This window comes from Gossypium hirsutum, chromosome A01 (genome assembly GCF_007990345.1).
Source record: "Gossypium hirsutum isolate 1008001.06 chromosome A01, Gossypium_hirsutum_v2.1, whole genome shotgun sequence".
Taxonomy (NCBI): Eukaryota; Viridiplantae; Streptophyta; class Magnoliopsida; order Malvales; family Malvaceae; genus Gossypium; species Gossypium hirsutum.
In genome coordinates this window covers 27,783,878-27,798,445 of record NC_053424.1, presented here as the reverse complement: position 1 = coordinate 27,798,445, position 14,568 = coordinate 27,783,878, and the positions used below count along the sequence as shown (strand labels likewise).

Genomic DNA, 14,568 nt, shown 5'->3' with positions numbered 1-14,568 from the left:
AACAAGTAACAAAAACTTTATATTTCTGGGAATGAAATATAACTACTTGTGTATCTTAGGAAGTTCTGTCGTCTTCCTGGTGTAACCCAAGCTATGGAGTCTCCAAACCAATCTTTTGGCGGGCTTAGCTCCTAGATTAGATGTAATCTCCCCAGCCCAGCCTAGATGTTAGGCCCAAATTCAGAAGATTACATTGGCCACCGAAATGGCCCAGTAAGCTAACAGCGTTTATAAAACACTCATTTTAAAACTTTTATTTATCTTAGAAGAAAACTTGGCCTATTTCCAAAATTAAAAAAAATGAGTTAACAAAAATCGATTAAATTATTTTCCTTGTAACAGTGACTACTTTTGAAAACTTAGTTAATTTCCAATTTATTTACTACTCAAAATTTATTTAAAATCTAGTAGCGAAAAAGTGATATTCAAATTAGTTTCAATTAAGAAAAATTAGAATTATTTTATGCATAATTTATTCTAAATCCATGTTTCAATATCCTAAATTCAAACTAAGTGCAATGCACGCTATATAAACCCAAAACCTAAGTCCCATGTCACAGTTCAAAAATAAAACAATATAGTTTCTGAATAACAATTTTCATTAAAAAATACTTTATAAAAAAATTCCAAATAGAGACCCTCCAGATTCCGAGTCCGCGCCTTAACCTGATGGGTTATCTATAAAGATAGAAATTAAAGGGGAGTGAGCTTAAGAAGTTTAGTGTGAGTCTTATCACAAGTAATCAAGTGCAAAATAGTAACCATACATGCAACAATCCGTTTTCAGAACAAACACAATTGTATAGCAAAGCATAAGTCGACAGTTATATTGAGCATGTATGTGAATGTCAATGCGATGCAAGAATAATAAAAAAGTTCCTACCCATACTCCGTTACATTCTACAGTAAAAGTTCTCTAGAACTCTTCAACCAATACACTTAAGTTTGTAGTTGAACCATCAGTATTTGTAGATAAACTGCCAGTAGTAAAAATTGTGGATGAACCACCAGTATTTTTATATAACAATATTTGCAAATAAATTGCTACTTGTTATGGATGCACAACATATTTGTAGATAAAAGCTATCAGTAATTTGTGGATAAACCACTAGTGTTGCAGATTATTAAACTGCCAATACTTCCTCCGTGCAGATGTCCCACCCCATGCAATACGGTATGACATGCTTGTAACAATATCATATAAAAATAGTGGACATGCTTAACATGTATTCGATTCAACAATAATTGTAGGCATGTTGAACATGCAATTAGTAATACGTTGGTAAGAATAACAGTATCAGTTTATCAAAGAAACAGTGACAGTAGACATGTAACATTCACATATCATCATTATACGGTAGCATTTCAATCATCAACTCATAGATTTTAGCATGTTCATAATATCAGGGACTCAATATAATGAGTGAAAACTCTAGAAACAATTTGGGGGTTATACAGGGACTAAACTGAATAATTCAAAAAAGTCTAGGTAATACTGTAAAACAGGGGGCACACGGCCTTGTGAAGCTATAGATTGTGTGGAAGGGTTACGCGGCCATGTGAAGCTATAGGTTGTATGGAAGGGTTACACGGGTGTGCGAAGCTATAGGCTGTGTGAAAGGGTTACATGACCGTGTGGCCAGGTCGTGTAACAAGCTATGACCGTGTGGCAAACAAAAAAATTACCCTACATGACAGACACGGCTATGTGGTAGGCCATGTGGAAGGTTCTTGGCTGTGTGAAAATAAAAGTACCCTAACGTAACAGTGGCACATAGCTATATGGTCCACACACCCGTATGGGAGACCATGTAGCCCTAAACCTACACATGATTTGCCCTGATTCACTTGGAAAAGAACACACACCTTTCACCGGGAGTCCAATCGACATTTCTTACCATCAAATCTGATCTGATTCACCTAAATCCCGAATTTTCAATGACTTTATACATGAGTTAATGATTTATTTCAAGATTCGTCAAGATTAACAAAAGATTTGACAAGAATTGTTAAAAGATTGTTTAATCGAATGTAAGAGTAGCGCCAAATAGAAATACTAGGAAAATTCGAGATCTAAACTTCCAAACGAAATGTACTTACTATTTCTTGGCAAAAATCTTAATACTATTGATGACAATTATGAAATTGGTAGAAAAATGATTGAATGGTGGATGTTTTAATTCAAGAAAACAAAATATTCAACAGCAAAAATATGAAAAATATGATGCAAAGAAGAGGAAAGAAAAGAAAAATGAGAAGAAATAGAGAGAAGAAGGCAGAATCCCAATAGAAATTGAGAACAAAGCAATATGCCTAGTTTAATTGGGAAATGATGGACTAAACACCTAGGGTTTTAAAATCATAGAGGGTGTCATGGGAATTTATCCATTGTTGTTGAAAATAAAAGGAATGTACAACAACCTGTTTTTTAGTGGTGTCAGAACCAGTGATTTCGGGGCCACCAAATCTAACTAGTAAGTTATTTAATATTTACGAGTTAATTTTGTGACTTTGAAAAGGTTTTTGATATAGTGATTTTTTGTTTTATAAGCGATTTATTAAGTTCAAGTGGTATAACCCTAAGGTCAAGTGGTTTTAGAAATTGAGGTATTAGGACCTCATTTTTATAAACCGAGCTGTAAATATTTTTATAAATATTTACGGAGTGTAATTAAGGTGGTATTAAAGTTTCGTTAGAAAATGTTATTGTTTTGATAGTTAATTAAGCAAAAAGGACTAAATCGTAAAAGTTAAAAACATCACTCGTTGTTAGTTTAAATGTGTTAATTGATTAAAGAATTATAATTGGAGGGCTTTAATGGGTAAATTATCCAATCTTTAGTTGGTGGACGATTAAAGCTTCATTTTCTTTTAATTTTATGTGTTTTATATGTTATTATATTATTATTAAATGATAAAAATAAAATAAAGGTTAATAAAATAAGAAAACATAATAGTTTTCTTCCCCATTTGGTCTTATTCATCACTGAACCACCATGGGAGAGTTTGAAGTTTGGCTAACCATGTTTCCTTGAATGTAAGTCCCTAAGCTACTTGTTTCTAATAATTTTGATGTTTTTGAAATCGTTGCAAGTAAGTCCAACTAGCCCGTACTTTCGATTTTAAAACTGTTAAAGATTTGAATGTTTCCATTGATGAATCTTGTGATTTTTTATATTAGATGATGAATTTGGAACGTTGATTGATATTTAAAAGTATTTTGTTAAGTGATTTTGATGAATTTTTTTATTAGGGACTAATTTGTTAAATTAATAAAAGTACAAGGATTTGATGTGAAATTTTCATAAATATGGGTAGTATTTGGAGCTATGAACATTTGACTAAGCTCAATTTTGGGTAAAAATGGTTAATTTGCATGTTTTGGGCTTAGGGACTAAATTAAATAAAAGTAAAACTTTAGTGGTAATTTTGTAAAAATTTAAAAAATGAACTGCATAGAATGAATTGTTATATTTTCTAAGTTAATATATTCTATGAAAATTTTAATTTAGATCAAGATCAGGTGGAAAATCAAGGAAATGGAAAATTATCGAAATGCATCTAAACTCTAGTATTTTTACAATTTTAGCCAGGTAAGTTCGAATGAACTGTATTCTGTATAATTTTGATTGAATTGAATGTTAATATGTGATTATATTGTGATTAAATCAATATATATATGTTAGTATGCAATTTATTGTGTTATGAAATGACGTAAATCCAAAGACGTATGACGATTGCCAAGTTCCGTTTGAACCTTAGGAATTCGTAGGATACAAATGACATGTCATTAGGGTTACCGATTCTCAACTCGAGAGAGCTTACCGATATTCAGCTCACATGAGCTTACCGATATTTAGCTCGTATAAGCTTACCGTTTACAACTCATAAGAGCATACCAATTCAAAGCTCGTATAAGCATACATGTACATGAATTGATGGATTACAGTTCAATACACCTCGTGTGTACTACTCGAGTATCCAACGATATTCTAAATGGTTCAACAGGCAATATTCTATTACGAGACTATATGAGTTCGATACGAACTAATACAGGTATATACATGAAATACATCGAAATGATGGTACATGATATATTGATATATTGAAATGGATGATATATGTATATGAAGAAACGGTAAGAGAACGATATGTATCATGACATGTACATATATGAATGTCTTTGATATGTTGATACATAGAAATTATGTAAGTTGAGATGAGTGATAAACTCAAGTGTGAAATGTTGAGATAATAAGGTTATCGATGTTGAATTTATATGAAATATGTTCAAGTATGTTAACAAGTGTTATTTTTTGATGCTTAGGCAAGCTGTTGGTTGAATGGTAATATGTTTACTTATAAGTTGCATTGAAATGGTAAGTGCTCAAATGAAAATATGCTTGTGCTTATGAATGAGTGGTAAGGTTTAAATTTTGCAATTTCTTACGAAATGGCTTATCATCTGATTAATTCGAAAATGGCTACGTTTAAATGCACTAGCTTGTGGCTATGGTTGTATGATAAGCTTATGACTTGTGTGTTATGCATATGGAACGGTGATAAACCATAATTTATATATATTTTTACCCCATGCTTAACGCATTTTATGGATTATTTTTCCTTAGATTTGGTGAATTCGATGCTCCTAATGCCTAATTTCATGTTTTATACTTAGGTGAGCATAGGAGAGTGAAAGGAACGGGAAACAGGCCAAAAACAGAGAAAATGGGCCAACGTACAAAATCAACACGGCCTGGACTTCTCAAATGGGTAGACCACACATTCGTGCCTATTTAACAGGCTTGACCACGGCTTGAAGTAATCGTACACGGGCATGTCCTTGTCGAGCCCAAGCAGAGTCCTATTCGGAAAAGGCCGCTTTTGAGGGCTCTTAGGCATTCCAAAGCCTATAAATACACCCTAGAAGAGGAGAAGAGGGGGGAGGCACAGGAGGAAGTAAGAAATTACTCAAGGAAAGCCGATCAATCCATCTCAGAGGCCGGATTCACCATCGAGACTGAAGATCTCCCTTCAAATTCCCTCAGGAGTTTTGGGTTTTCTCATGTTTTGTTATTTTTATTCTTTTGAGATGTGTTCTTTCATTAGTATGAACTAAACTGTAACAGCCTAATTTTCAGTGGTGCCGGAACAATGATTTGAGATCACTAAATCCGAAAAATGAGTAGGAAATATTATTAATTTAGTGAGTATAAGTTAAATGTGAAGTTAGGAAAATTTTTGAAATAGTGAATAGTGTACTAAAAATAAATACTAAAATAATTACAATTGAAAATGAGGTATCGAGACCTCAGGAATTTTAAATCAAGCCATAAATATTTTTATAAATATTTATGGAGTGTTAATAAGTTAGTATTAAAGTTTCGTCAAGAAATTTTAAAGTTCTGATAGTTAATTGAATAGAAAGGACTAAATTGTATCAAATGCAAAATTGTAGGAAATGATTAAATAGCTTAAATGATAAAAGAAAGAGGGTTTAAAAGGAAAATAGGCCCAAAGTCTCTTTGGGCTGGACATAAAGGGCATGAAATCAGCAAGAAAATAAGGAAAATTAAGGACAACATTGGAAAATTACAAAATTTACTTAATAAAGCTAGGACTAAAGTGGAATTATCTAGATTTCTCTTTATTTTTCTGCATTCTCATCAGAAAAAATGCCATGGAAGAGTTCCTTTAAGCTGGTTTTTTTATATTTTTACTTCAAGTAAGTTCAATTCTTTATTATTTCTTAAAAAATTTTTGTGTTTTTGTGACTTTTACAACTAGGTCCACTTGTTGAATTCATTAGTTTTTGATTTTATGAAAGAAATTGAAAGTTTCTATGAATATGTGCTGGAATTATATGATGATTTGGCATGTAATTAGAGCTTTAAATTGTTTATATGCTGATTTTATTGAGAAAATTGAATAGAAAGTGAATGTTTGGGACCAAATTGTAAAAGAGTTTGAAGTTAGAGTTTTATGTGGAAATTTTGAATTTCAATAGTTATGAAATAACTTATAATGTCTAGGAAAAGTATTAATTGAGAAAATTATCTTAATTGAGGGTTTAATTGAGCAAGGACTGAATTGTATGAATTGTGAAATTTGGGTCAAAATGGAAATCAACATTTTGCACTAAAACTGTTTTAGACAGCAACAATAGTCTAACTTTGAAAAATCACCAAAAATTGTATAAATGGAATTAGTATGATGAATAAAATATGAAATTAAATCTTATTGAGTCTAGTTTCTTATAGAAGAAATGATGTAAGCAATGGAATTGTAAATCATGAGATATGATAAATTTTGTGAGACAATGTGAGAATAATTTCGGGTTCCCCTGTTCTAACTTTGTAAAATCATAAAAAATTAGATAAAAATAATTAGGGGCTTAAATTTATATTTTTAGAATCCTGAATGAGTCTATTTTCAAGAGAAATAAACGGAAACTTCATTCGAATCCTGTACAAGGAGATAATTAATTTTTAGTGAAGAAGGGCCAGAACTGTCAGACAGCAGAACAGAGGAGACTTCAATGAATAAACTGTATTAATTGGCCCAACCAAAAATTATAAAATTTTATGGTAAGAAGATATGTGAGTCTAGTTTCAGGAAAAATTAGCGGATCTTAATTTGGAGTTCCATAGCTTCAGATATAAATAATTTAGTGACTATGACACGGGTGGATAGCTTGAATATTCACATAAGTAATTAGTGAAAATTATGGATAAGGTTACTCACAAGTGTGTTATTTATACCAAGGATGTGGATGGAGAGGAGGAGGAGGAAAAATATATGAATGACTCATGTATAAATTGATCACATGCCCAGTTATAATTGATAAGTGTTGGATTAGAAATGATATAATGTTTTATTTGGAATATTTATTATGAAATTATGACTATCGTTATAATACAAAAATTCAACTTGTGAGTTTATATGGCTAAATTTTAGTGATTATTTCTTAATTTTATGAATTTCATGATGTGTTATTTCATATGTTATTGATGATAAAATCGTGAATAATGTAAAAACATGAAAATTGAATAAATGATTCAGTTCAGTGACAAGATGAATTGAAGGAAAAGACCATGGTTGGACCATGGCAACAAGTGATAAGTGATAGCTTCGACTACACTTATCTGATCAAGGACAAATGAAAGTGATAAGTAATAGCTTCGGCTACACTTATCTGATCAAGGACAAGTGAAAGTGATAAGTGATAGCTTCGGCTACACTTATCTGATCAATGACAAATGACAAGTGAAAAGTGGTAGCTTCAGCTCCCTAATCAGTGAAAAGTGGTAGCTTCTGCTACCTGATCAGTGAAAAGTAGTAGCTCCGGCTACCTGATCAGTGAAAAATGGTAGCTCCGGCTACCTGATCAGTGAATAGTGGTAGCTTCGGCTACAAGTGACAAGTGACAAGTGATTTCCGTATAAAACCATATCTGGGATATGGCATCGGTGAGATATGTGATTCGTGTAAGACCATAGCTGGGCTATGGCATCGATATGTGATATGTGATTACGTTTAAGACCATAGCTGGGCTATGGCATCATTATGTGAAGATGTGTAAGACCATAGTTGAAGACGTTCACTAATTTGACAAAGTTTGGTAAGTGTTACATGGAATTATGTGATACAAGGAAGTACGAGTTGATAAGATATGAGTATAGAACTTGGTTGATAAATGAATTCATTTGTGATTATATAATTGTTCATCTTGAATGTACTGTTCATATGTATTGATAATTAAAATGTTTTAATGAGTAAAATTCCGACATGGAATAAATTGAACACGAGACAAATAATTATGAAATTGAACTCGGAATTCATGAAAATGACAGTTATTGATATATGGAGACATGAGACATTGATATATGAATATGAAAAATGTTTGATAAATGTGTTTATTCATAATTATAGAATTATATACCTCATATGTACTATTTGCATAAAGATGATATTTCAAATACTTTGGTTATTTAAGCTTAAATATGAAATAGTATGAAATCAAGATAAGTTGTTATGAAAATATATTTAGATTACAGAGATATGGTTGATATATGTTGTATGATTACATAACGTGAAATTGTGTATATATATGAGAAATTTAAGGAGAATTGAGCCCATACACGTTTCTTGTTATTTATATGAAGTGTACGACTGACAAGGGTGATGAAGTTATAAACAAAGAGTTACACGGGTTGAAAACACGAGCATGTGACTCTCCAAAGTGTGAAAATTTTCTAAGTGTTGCAAAAGTTTCATATGTTTACGGTTTGGTCCAAAACCACCCTGAATGTATGTTTTGGGCCCCGTAGGCCCATATAAGGGACGTTAAACATATGTATGAAAGTTTTAAATTTAGAAAAAAATTTATGGCTGATTTTTACATGATTGATCATATTATGTTCGGTAATGCCTCGTACCCTATTCTAGGCTCGGAATACGGGTAGGGGGTGTTACAAAAACCCTCAAATACCTAAGGGGAATGAAACCTAAGACGAATCTTGTTATTATTATCTGAATTGTGTAATAAATATTTGACTTGTTCTTAATTATGTGTTCTTAATTCTTGTTTTGATATTCCAGGATATTGATTCAAGTTAAGCTCTTATTTAGAGGAGGAATAGACCTTGTATAAGAGTAAATTTTTCATAATTAAGTGGAGTTGATTGCGCGCCTAGAGATAGGGTGACAAGATTTTGCCGGATTAGGGTGAAACCTAATAAGGGGATCCATAGATCGAGTTAATGCAACCCTAGGGCGTTAATTAGAAAGAGATTTCAATTATTCAATCTAGGGTTAGACGTTGTTAGTCTCGAGAGAGATAATAATATAACTCAGGGATCTCTACGAAACAAGTTGAATAAATAAATCGTCTGATTCCGAGTCAAATAACAAGTGAAGTCTAGGTGGATTTTTCCTTAGGTATTGTCTCAATCAATTGAGTTTTCCAAAAAGTATTTTCCCCAAATTTCTTTTTTGTGATTTCATAGTTTAATTAATTAGTTAGATAAAAAAAACTCTTATTTTTTTAGGCTGGATAATAAAAAGAAAGTTGATACTAGTACTTTTAGTTTCTTTGGGTTCGATAATTCGGTCTTGCTAAAGCTATACTACTGTTAGATAGGTACACTTGCCTTCACCATGATAATAGTTAGTTTCAAGAACGATTCTGTAACAGCCTAATTTTTAGTGGTGTCAGAATAGTGATTTGAGATCACTAAATCCCACAAATGAGTAGGAAATATTATTAATTTAGTGAGTATAAGTTAAATGTGAAGTTAGGAAAATTTTTGAAATAGTGAATAGTATACTAAAAATAAATACTAAAATAATTACAATTGAAAATGAGGTATCGAGACCTCAGGAATTTTAAATCAAGCCATAAATATTTTTATAAATATTTATGGAGTGTTAATAAGTTAGTATTAAAGTTTCGTCAAGAAATTTTAAAGTTCTGATAGTTAATTGAATAGAAAGGACTAAATTTTATCAAATGCAAAATTGTGGGAAATGATTAAATAGCTTAAATGATAAAAGAAAGAGGGTTTAAAAGGAAAATAGGCCCAAAGTCTCTTTGGGCTGGACATAAAGGGCATGAAATCAGCAAGAAAATAAGGAAAATTAAGGACAACATTGGAAAATTACAAAATTTACTTAATAAAGCTAGGACTAAAGTGGAATTATCTAGATTTCTCTTTATTTTTCTGCATTCTCATCAGAAAAAATGCCATGGAAGAGTTCCTTTAAGCTGGTTTTTTTATATTTTTACTTCAAGTAAGTTCAATTCTTTATTATTTCTTAAAAAAATTTTGTGTTTTTGTGACTTTTACAACTAGGTCCACTTGTTGAATTCATTAGTTTTTAATTCTATGAAAGAAATTGAAAGTTGCTATGAATATGTGCTGGAACTATATGATGATTTGGCATGGAATTAGAGCTTTAAATTGTTTATATGCTGATTTTATTGAAAGAATTGAATAGAAAGTGAATGTTTAGGACCTAATTGTAAAAGAGTTTGAAGTTAAAGTTTCATGTGGAAATTCTGAATTTCAATAGTTATGAAATAACTTCTAATGTCTAGGAAAAGTATTAATTGAGAAAATTATCTTAATTGAGGGGTTAATTGAGTAAGGACTGAATTGTATGAATTGTGAAATTTGAGGAAAAATGAAAATCAACACTTTGCACTAAAACTGTTTTGGACAGTAGCAGTAGTCTAACTTTTAAAAATCACCAAAAATTTTAGAAATAGAATTAGAGGATGAATAAAATATGAAATTAAAGCTTATTGAGTCTAGTTTATTATAGAAGAAATTATGTAAGCAATGGAATTGTAAATCATGAGATATGATAAATTTTGTGAAACAAGGTCAGAATGATTTCGGGTTCCCCTGTTCTGAATTTGAAAAATCATCAAAAATTGGATAAAAACAATTAGGGGCTTAAATTTATATGTTTAGAATCCTGAATGAGTCTTTTTTCAAGAGAAACAAACGAGGACATCATTCGAATTCTGTACGAGAAGATAATTAATTTTTAGTGAAGAAGGGTCGGAACTGTCAGACAGCAGAACAAGGGAGACTTCAATGAATAAACTGTATTAATTGGCCCAACCAAAAATTATGAAATTTTATGGAAAGAAAACATATGAGTCTAGTTTCTGGGAAAATTTATGGATCTTAATTTCGAGTTCTGTAGCTCAAGATAAAAATGATTTAGTGACTATGACACGGATGGACAGCTTGAATATTCACATAAGTAAATAGTGAAAATTATGGATGATGTTACTTACAAGTGTGTTATTTATACTAAGGATGTGGATGGAGAGGAGGAGGAGGAAAAGTAAATATATATATATGAATGACTTGATCACATGCCCGATTATAATCTATAAATGTTGAATTAGAAATGATTTAATGTTTTATTTGGAATATTTATTATGAAATTATGAATATCGTTATAATACAAAAATCGTACTTGTGAGTTTGTATAACTAAATTTTAGTGACCATTTGTTAATTTTATGAATTTCATGATGTGTTATTTTATATGTATTGATGATAAAATCGCGAATAATGTAAAAACATGAAAATTGAATAAATGATCAAATTGAGCATTACAATTCAGTGACAAGATGAATTGAAGGAAAAGATCATGGTTGGACCATGGCAACAAGTGATAAGTGATAGCTTTGGCTACACTTATCTGATCAATGGCAAGTGAAAGTGATAAGTGATAGCTTCGGCTACACTTATCTGATCAAGGACAAATGAAAGTGATAAGTGATAGCTTCGGCTACACTTATCTGATCAAGGACAAATGAAAGTGATAAGTGATAGCTTCGGCTACACTTATTTGATCAAGGATAAGTGAAAGTGATAAGTGATAGCTTCGGCTACCTGATCAATGAAAAGTGGTAGCTTCGGCTACCTGATCATCGGCTACTTAATTAGTGAAAAATGGTAGCTCCGGCTACCTGATCAGTGAATAGTGATAGCTTCGGCTACAAGTGACAAATGATTTCTGTGTAAGACCATATCTGGGATAAGACATCGGTGTGATATGTGTATAAAATGTAAGACCATAGCTGAGCTATGGCATTCTAGTGAAAAGACCATAGCTATGCTATGGCATCAGTGATTGTCAGTGAAATTCAGTGCATACCGGTGCAGACCAATTCCGTAAGATGTTCACTAATTTGAAAAAGTTTGGTAAGTATTACATGGAATTATGTGACATAAGGAAATACGAGTTAATGAGACATGAGCATAAAACCCGATTGATGAATGAGTTCATTTGTGATTATATATTTCTACGCCTTGAGTGTATTATCCGTATGAATTGGTATTCCAAATGAGTTAATGAGAAAACTTCTAGTATGAAATAATCTGAGTTCGAAATGAAATATCATGAAAACGTACCTGAAATACATTGGTATGTCTTGTATATGCTATTTGAATTCATGAATGTGGAAAGTAAATGTATGTGGAAATAAGAGATGATGATATCTGTACATGGAATTTATTGATGAATACGTACATCCAAATTTATATGATAGATTTTAGTGTACATTGAAATTGGGCTCAATAAGTGATTTGGCAATTTAAATTGTGATTGGCAGGAAGAGTTAGTGAATTGCATATTTATGAATTGTTACACGTATTTGTCTGAAATACGAAGAAGTGATGGTAATTGATACATGTAAATTTGAGACTATGATATATATATAAAAACATGGAATATGTTTGATAAATGTGTTCATTTATAACTACGGAATTATGTACCTCATGTGTGTTATTTGCATAAAGATGATATTTCAAAGACTTTAGTGAATAAAGCTTAAATACGAAATAGTATGAAATCGAGACAAGTTGTTATGAAAATGTATTTAAATTATCTATAAGTGTTTCGTGCTTCTCGGTAATGCCTCGTACTCTATTCCAGCGACAGATACGGGTAGGGGTTGTTACAGATTCATTATAAATATTTAAAACTTGTCACGAACATCACGTATCAAGTTTTTGGCGCCGTTGCCGGGGAATTAAGATATTAGGAACACTCGATTTTTATTACTTTAGCCATTTTACTTTTATTGCAATTTAAATTTTTATTTTATTTTCTAACTTTTCATTTATTTTCTTCTGATAGGTTTTTCTAGTTTATGACCAGGAAAAACTCGTCAGGACCATTACTGTTTGATTGTGAGATCGATCGCACAGTTCGCAGAAACCGAAGAGAAATAAGGCGAAGCTTATGTTACACAGAAGAGCAAGAGGAAGATACTTCAACCACCACGGAGGAGATGGCTGAAAACCAAGAAAATCCGTTACCTCCTGCGATTGCTGTTAATCAAAATCCTGCTCCGCGCACTATGTATGATTATGCTAAACCTTCTTTAACAGGAACTGAATCGAGCATAGTTAGACCTGCTGTAGCTGAAAATACTTTTGAACTGAAACCTAACACAATTCAAATGATACAGCAATTTGTTCAGTTTGATGGTTTGCATAACGAAGATCCCAACGCTCATTTCGCAAACTTTTTAGAACTATGTGATACATTTAAAATTAATGGTGTTTCTGATGATGCCATTCGCCTTTGGTTATTCCCTTTTTCATTGAGAAACAAAGCTAAATAGTGGTTGAATTCGTTACCGCGGGGGTCAATCACTACTTAGGAGCAAATGACCGAAAAGTTCTTATTAAAATATTTCCTGCCGGATAAAACGGCTAAATTAAGTAATGATATCTCTTTTTTGTACAGATGGATTTAAAAACACTCTATGATGCATGGGAAAGATATAAGGACCTTTTGGGAAGATGCCCTCACATGGGTTACCACTTTGGCTATAGGTTCAAAATTTTAATAATGGTTTGAATCCTTCGACTCAACAAATGGTTGACGCAGCTGCTGGTGGAACCATCAATAATAAAACACCTGAAGATGCCTATGAATTTATAGAGGAGATGTCACTGAATAACTATCAGTGGCAAGCCATGAGGACAAAGCCAACGAAAACTGCCGGTATTTATAATGTCGATTCGGTAACCATGCTCTCTAATCAGGTAGAACTCTTGAAAAAGAAAATTGATGGTTTTCTTAGTTCTTCACAGGTTCATTCAATAATGCAGTACGAAGCAAATAGAGGTGGATCGAGCAATTTAGAATACCCACCTTATGGCCACAACATGGAGAACGAGCAGTTAAATTACATGGGTAATAATCCTCGATCTCAAAACAATCCTTATAGCGATACTTATAATACAGGTTGGAGGAATCACCCAAATTTTTCATGGGGAGGCCAAGGAAATCAGAAACCACCACCCCCTCCAGGCTTTCAGCAACCACCATACCAGCAGGAGAAAAAGCCAAACCTTGAGGAGATGCTAAACAAATTCATCTCGGTGTCAGAGACTCATTTTCAGAATATCGAGACGGCACTCAAAAATCAAAAAGCATCACTCTAGGGGCTAGAAACTCAGATTGGACAGCTCGCCAAGTTGATTTTCGAATGACCAGAAGGTAGCCTGCCAAGCAACACTGAATCTAACCTAAAGGAGCAACTCAACGCAATTTCCATTCAAGATGAAGAAGGGTTAGTGGCAAAACCAAGGCCAGAATCGGTGGCAAACGAAGGTAAGAATGAGGTAGGCCAAAACGAAAAAAAATCAGTAAGTACAGAATATAAACCTTGGGTGCCATACCCCAATGTGACAATGAAAGACCGCTCAGACGAACAATTTGGTAAATTCCTTAAACTTTTAAAGAAACTAAATATTAATCTACCGTTTATTGAAGCACTTTCGCAGATGTCAAACACAGTCAAATTTTTAAAAGAGCTTCAAGCAAATAAATGAAAGTTAGATGAAAGGTCGAATATGGAGATGAATGTGGTTTGCTCAGCCATTCTTCAGAATAAGCTACCCAACAAACTAAAGGATCCAGGGAGTGTTACGATTCCTTGTTTAATTGGCAGTTTAGATGTTAATAATGCGTTGGCTGATTTATGGGCTAGTATCAATGTTATGCCGTACAAATTGTTTAAGCAACT

At 32.4% G+C, this 14,568-nt stretch overlaps 1 non-coding gene across 1 annotated transcript; it reads right to left on the bottom strand.

Moving 5' to 3' along the window:
• Window positions 1-13,248: 13,248 nt before the first annotated feature.
• Window positions 13,249-13,353, bottom strand: LOC121206676 (small nucleolar RNA R71). Its single transcript, XR_005901792.1, has one exon. It is a non-coding gene; the product is annotated as a small nucleolar RNA R71 (small nucleolar RNA).
• Window positions 13,354-14,568: the final 1,215 nt, after the last annotated feature.